We start from the raw sequence: 6,580 nt of genomic DNA, 5'->3' as shown, positions 1-6,580 counted from the left end.
TGCATTACCAAGAAGCATTAGACAGAGAAATCTGGGGGTTTAAATTCTTTTAAAGTAAAAGATGAGGGGTGCCCGGGTGTCTCACTGGGTTAAACCTCTGCCTTTAGCTCAGGTCATGATCTCAGGGTCCTGGGATCCAGCCCTGCATCGGGCTCTCTGCTCAGCAGGGAGCCTGCTTCTCTCTCTCTCTCTCTGCCCGCCTCTCTGCCTACTGGTGATCTCTCTGTCAAATAAATAAATAAAATCTTTTTTAAAATAAATCAATAAAAATAAAATAAAAGATGCTGTTTTTCTTTGAGTGTTCAAACTTTGCTTTAATTAGTGTCTTTAATGAAATGAATGCCAACACTAGTTTATTTGTTTCTCTCCTAGATGTTCTTACAAAACACTCAGTGGTGTGTTCTTCTCAAGCAGTAATGCTGTTCTTTCCATGAGTTGCACAACCCAACTACCCAGCCAGGAGACAGACAAGGTATCCCCCTCAGAGGTCCAGTGGCCCTCCCAGTTTATGCCTCCAGCACAAGGAATGACCACATTGTAATAAAAACTAATTCTCTACAGGACAGAAATAGACAACAAGGGAAAAAAAAAGACTTTCACAATAGTTAGAATGTTTGTCCCTCCCTTGAGGAGGCAAATATTAAGGTTATTTCTGTTGTTGAGCAGTCAAACAGATACACACAGACACACAAACACATATCCAATCTACTCCTCATAAAAGTAATCTCATTAACCTTAGTAGGGGAATCTCTATATGAATTTTTTTTTTCCCCAGGGTTTCTGGAAGATTTTACAGCACAGCCAAATGATTCAAACAACTCCACGTGGTGTTTTGAAATTCATCCCAGTTGCAGGCTGAGAGGCCTGCAGTTTGCCCAGAATGCCAAAGAAGGGCTTCGATGGTTCTTTCGCGTCAGGATCCACCGCGATGATCTCCTGCTCCAGGGCTGAGACTTCAGGGACATAATTATCTTTCCTTCCTCTCTCCTGCAGTTTGATGCAGATACCTCTCACCAGACCTCTCTGATTCCAGCCCATCAGATGCAGGAGCCAGCCTGCCATCTTGCTGCAGAGCTTCTTGCTGGGCATTACGGCGATGTCCCCACACACAGTGTTGTTGGTGTGGAAGTCATTGCTCAGGCGACTGTAGTACTTCTCCGTGATGACCTACACCACCTTCCTCATGGTTTTGGTGCAAAAGTAGCCCATATCGATGCCTCCCCAGTAAAAGAGATCCACATGAGGGCACCTGGGTGGCTCAGTCAGTTAAGCCTCTGTCTTCCGCTCAGGTCATGATGCTGGAGTCCTGGGATGGAGTCCCGCATTGAGCTCCTTACTCAGTGGGGAGTCTGCTTCTACCTCTGCTCCTCACCCTCCCATGCTCTCTCTCTCAAATAAATAAAAACTTTAAAAAAGGGGGAGAAAAAAGAGCTTCATATGACTTGTGTTTGGAGATCAGCTCAAATAACTCAATCAGATGTAATTCTACCTAAAGTCAAGAATTACAGGAGTGATAAAGATGTCCACCATGGGGGCGCCTGGGTGGCTTAGTGGGTTAAAGCCTCTGCCTTCGGCTCAGGTCATGATCCCGGAGTCCTGGGATCGAGCCTCACATCGGGCTCTCTGCTCATCGGGGAGCCTGCTTCCTCCTCTCTCTCTCTGCCTGCCTCTCTGCCTACTTGTGGTCTCTGTCTGTCAAATAAATAAATAAAATCTTAAAAAAAAAAATGTCCACCATGCCATGATATCTGGAAATTCCCAAAGTTTGTGATACATTTTGTTGCTGTAAGAGTTTATACATCCTCAACACAAAAGAAACTACATGAATGATATTATTTATAATGACATTCTCTTAAAAACAAAATGCTGTGAAATGTGTAAGCCTGATGATTCACAGACCTGTACTCTTGGAGCAAATAATACATTATATGTTAATAAAAATAATTAAAAGAAAACGAAATGCCCTATAATACTTCTTTTCCCTTGTGATATACTTCAGGAGATGGATAAAAATGATCATATTAAATTCATATTAGCTTTGCATTATCACAGGTTTTTCTTCTTTTTTGATTCTTCCTCCTTGTGGCTATACTTTAACATAACTTCATCAAAGGGGCACCTGAGTGGCTGAGTTGCTTCAGCGTAGGGCTCTTGATTTTGGCTCAGGTTATGATCTCAGGATTGTGGATCCAGCTACACTTCACACTTCAGGCTCCCTGCCTAGCTTCTCTACTTCTCCCTCTCCCCTACCCCTTCCCCCCAGCTCATGTGTGCTCTCTCTCTAAAATAAATTTAAATATATATATATATATATATATATATATATATATATATATATAATATATATTATATATTTATATGAATATATAATATATATATTTAATGAAGATATGTATATCTTCATTAAATTCAAGGCACAGTTTGGGTAATAAGATCTTATACATCCAAAGAGTCTTCATATTGAACTCATTCAAATAATGCAAGTATGGGGGCTGCCTGAGTGGCTCAGTGGGTTAAGCCTCTGCCTTCAGCTCAGGTCATGATCTCAGGGTCCTGGGATCGAGTCCTGCATCGCGCTCTCTGTTGGGCAGGGAGCCTGCTTCCTCCTCCCTCTCTCTCTCTCTCTCTCTGCCTCTCTGCCTACTTGTGATCTCTCTCTGTCAAATAAATGAAATCTTAAAAAAAAAATAATGCAAGTATGACATTCTTAAAGCTTTTGCAGTGGATACTGTAAACCACACACAAGTCTTTGGCCATCTTCATGATTATACTTAACAAAATTATCTAAACCAAAATATCCAGGATAATGAGAAACTCTTTTGATCTATTATGTTTTAAGAGATATTTTTATGGGAATATAGAAATATATCATATATAGTATATATGCACTAGTCACACACACATACATATAAAAGAATATAAACAATTATTTTCAAAGGAACCTCCTCTTTGTTATTTCCTGATCATATCAAAAATACAATTTTACTATGAATGTAGTAAAACCTCCGTTAGAGTATGTGTGAAAATCTCTCAAAATATTTTAGATAAGTCAGAACACAGAAGAAATTCGCTAATACCATTTATCGTAATAGCTAGAAAGCTCATTTTTTTATTCATTCAAAATGCCTTTGCCCTAATTCCTGCTCTACCTAGATAGAGTTTTGAAGGCCTAAAATTTTATTCCTGGTTTGTCACATGGTAGCTTTTGAGGTTTTCATGGGACTCGAGATTGAAGAAAGAAATTGTGCAACTAGAATCTCTTAGAACTGACTTCACAGGCATGTGGTGATTATCCAGCAGAATTTCTGCCTAGGGATTAGGGGGAATATATATTAAAAATACAGCCAAGGTCTAGACAGCAACCATAGTAGAAGGTCTGCAGGAAGAAACAGGAACACACTTAAATATCTCTCTTGCTCCCTCTGCTGGTTGGTTTCATAAAATAAAAAATAGGTGCTTTGATCTCTTTCCAGAAATGATGATACATTTTCATTTTATCAGACTTTCAAAATTTGGGCATCAAGAGACTGTGTTGTTGAGTTTTTGCTTGTTCAATTATAAGTGAGTGTGAAATATTAGGTGGAAAGAGATACCATGAATATGGCAGTTCTATTAGATTAAGAGACCAGAGGTTATCGAGCATAACACAAAAGGGAATGTACGACATCCTCGTCTAAAAATACTATGACCTCAAAGAGGGTAAAAACACATATATGAAATTACTTAGGAATAAGGCAGACTACAATTAAAAGCTAAATTACATGTTGTAGACTTCAGAGAGTGGGAAAATTTCATAAACAAGGGGCCAGAGTTATGTGAGGACTTAAAAATGATATAGAACACAAGCTAGAAAGTGATAGGAGTTTCTAGGTGCTTAAGCTAGGATGTTGAATCCTCTCTATTTACTTCTACATTTATTGATGCATCTATTCATTCAACAAATATTTATCCAGTTTTCACTAGCTATCTGACAATATTTTAGGTACTGGAAATACAGCACGAGTAGAGCAAATAAAACTCGCTGGCTTCCTGGAGTCTACATTTGATGGAGTCTACAATGAACAAATGTTAAGATATATAGTACATTGGAAGATGACTAGTTTAGCATGGTAGAAAGAAACAGAGCAGGTAAAAGGAAATTAAGAGCACTGTAGTGTGTAATTTTACATGGGAGGGATCAGATTAAGCAACTGTGAGAAAATGACATTGAGCAAAGTGAAGAAGTGAGGCAAATATCCAAGCGAAGAGCGTGCCAGGCAGAGGCCACAGCAAATGCAAAGCTTCAGGCTTGTGTAAGATCAGCCAGGAAGCCCGTGGTGCTAGAACCCAGTGAGCAAGTGGGATTATAATTGTTAGCCTTATATTTTAGATAAATTTATAGTTTCCCTTCTCTCAAAACTCCGTTTCAAAGTTGTTAGTAAAGTGTGTTAAAACTTATCATTTTATAATAGTAAATACTTCAGGGCAACCAGTTTATCACTAGTTTTCTAAAATATATATGGGTTAAATTAATAAGAATAATTCAAAGCTATTCTTTCTATCTTGGTCAGCTCATAGCAAGTTTATCGTCTATTATGATTCTCCCTAATCACCACAAGCTATGAGGGAATTAATCACCATGAGCTGCGTATGTATTACCGAGCAGGAATATAATGCTAAGACTTAAGTGCCATGATCAAGGGGAATTAAGGTTTCTTTTCAAATAAAGCAATATTTTCAAAGAGCTTGTTAAGAAAGGCTGGCAACACCTTCTAACTTGTCAATAAACATATATCTGTTTTATAGTTTGGCTTTTCTATTTTAATTGACATGCTTTAAGAGAAACATCCAAGTCATAGCCTTTGAATGGGGAAATTAATTATTGATTGGCCTCTAGGCAAATAACTTAATTAAAGCTATATGCTGAGTGCCCGGTTAGTTTAAGAAATTGAATATAGAAACTCATTTCTTATTTTAAAAAATCGTGGTACATCTCAGATATTAAAATAGATTATACTTTGTGGAAACAGTAAGTTATAATATGGAATAAGCATACATTAATAGTCAATAATATCAATAGCTCCATTTTTATGTAACAAAGCCTCACTGAATAAGCCAGAGCTGCAACATTATGTTAATGGATGATGTGACAGAGAAATGACTTTCTCAATAAAGGTTTTCCAAAGATAATCTGCTGATTAGACTGAATTATTTAGAGAAATTAAGTAAATCAAGATGGAAATGACAGACCTTCTTAAACCCCATTTCAGTAGAAAGCTTAATTTTCACTTTACTAATTGAATCTAGTGTATGTTTGCTATGTACCTGTCCTAGCATTGCATTAAATTATTTACAAACATAATCTGGTATCATCATCATAACAATACTATCAGGCAGGTATTATTATCCCCATTTTACAGATGAGGAAACTAAGGGTCCAAGTTAGATGTACTTTCCTGAAATCATACCTATAGAACTCTGATCCTTCTTTACCACACTATAAGCTGACCTTGTCACTCTCTCTGCCTCCTGGTGCCAAGAGCATTTCCTTCAATGTCTATCATTTTTCTTTATTAACTTCTTGCAAAGTTTCCTATTTTTTTTCAGGTTACTATTAAGAAATGCATTCATAACAGGAAACTATTCTGTTATCTTGTAAGCGTCAAATTGGCCTACACTGTATTAAAGAATATAACAAACAAATGAGCAACTGCAGAGTCATAATCAAGATTTAAACAATGAAATCTTCTTCATAGTCATGTTTGTTTTTTTGTTTTGTTTTGTTTTTTAAAGATTTTATTTATTTATTTGTTAGAGAGAGTGAGCACAGGCAGAGGCAGAGGGAGAAGCAGGCCCCCCACTGAGCAAGGAGCCCAATGTGGGACTCAATCCCAGGACGCTGGGATCATGACCAGAGCCGAAGGCAGCCGCTTGACCAAATGAGCTACCCAGGCGTCCCATCATGTTTGTTTTTAACAGAACATAAAGCATATAGCGATTCATACAGGTATGTGGGAAGCAACTTTTTTGCTTTAGATACTGAAGAAAACTCTTGTGTATATAGCATATGTGTTCATGTACAAAATATCATGAAACACAATATTAATGTTTTGGATACAATAAATACCTAGGATATTGATACAATTTTCTCATGGTTTTCTTTTTTTAAAGATTTTACTTTTTAATTTGAGAGAAAGAGAGAGATAGCAAGGGAGAGCACAAGCAGGTGGGTGAGGAAGAAGTAAGCTCCCTGATGAGCAGAGAGCCCGATGTGGGGCTCAATCCCAGGGTCCTGGGATACAACCTGAGCCCAAGGCAGATGCTTAACCGAGTGACCCACATAGGTGCCCCAAAATTTTCTCATGCTTATTGTAACAATTATATTACAACTAGTGCTATTCTTGAAGACTAAGAGATCTTTTCAAGTACTATTACTCCTATTAGAGATTTATTTTTAAAATTTGACATGATTTAGATATATTGTTTGTGTGAGTTTTAGATAACTAAATAACTTTCAAATAACATTTATATTTGGTTAATTATTTTAAGAGGTCTACCTTAATTAGCAATCCCTTAATGTATAATGCAGACATAGTAATTA

General features: G+C 37.4%; 1 pseudogene; it reads right to left on the bottom strand.

Annotated features, from left to right (window-relative positions):
• Positions 1 to 810: 810 nt before the first annotated feature.
• LOC125103084 (40S ribosomal protein S17-like) lies at positions 811 to 1,209 on the bottom strand (annotated as a pseudogene).
• Between the last annotated feature and the right edge of the window lie 5,371 nt (positions 1,210 to 6,580).

This window comes from Lutra lutra, chromosome 6 (genome assembly GCF_902655055.1).
Source record: "Lutra lutra chromosome 6, mLutLut1.2, whole genome shotgun sequence".
Taxonomy (NCBI): domain Eukaryota; kingdom Metazoa; phylum Chordata; class Mammalia; order Carnivora; family Mustelidae; genus Lutra; species Lutra lutra.
Note: the sequence above shows the minus strand (reverse complement) of the source record. Positions and strands in the feature narration are given on the sequence as shown.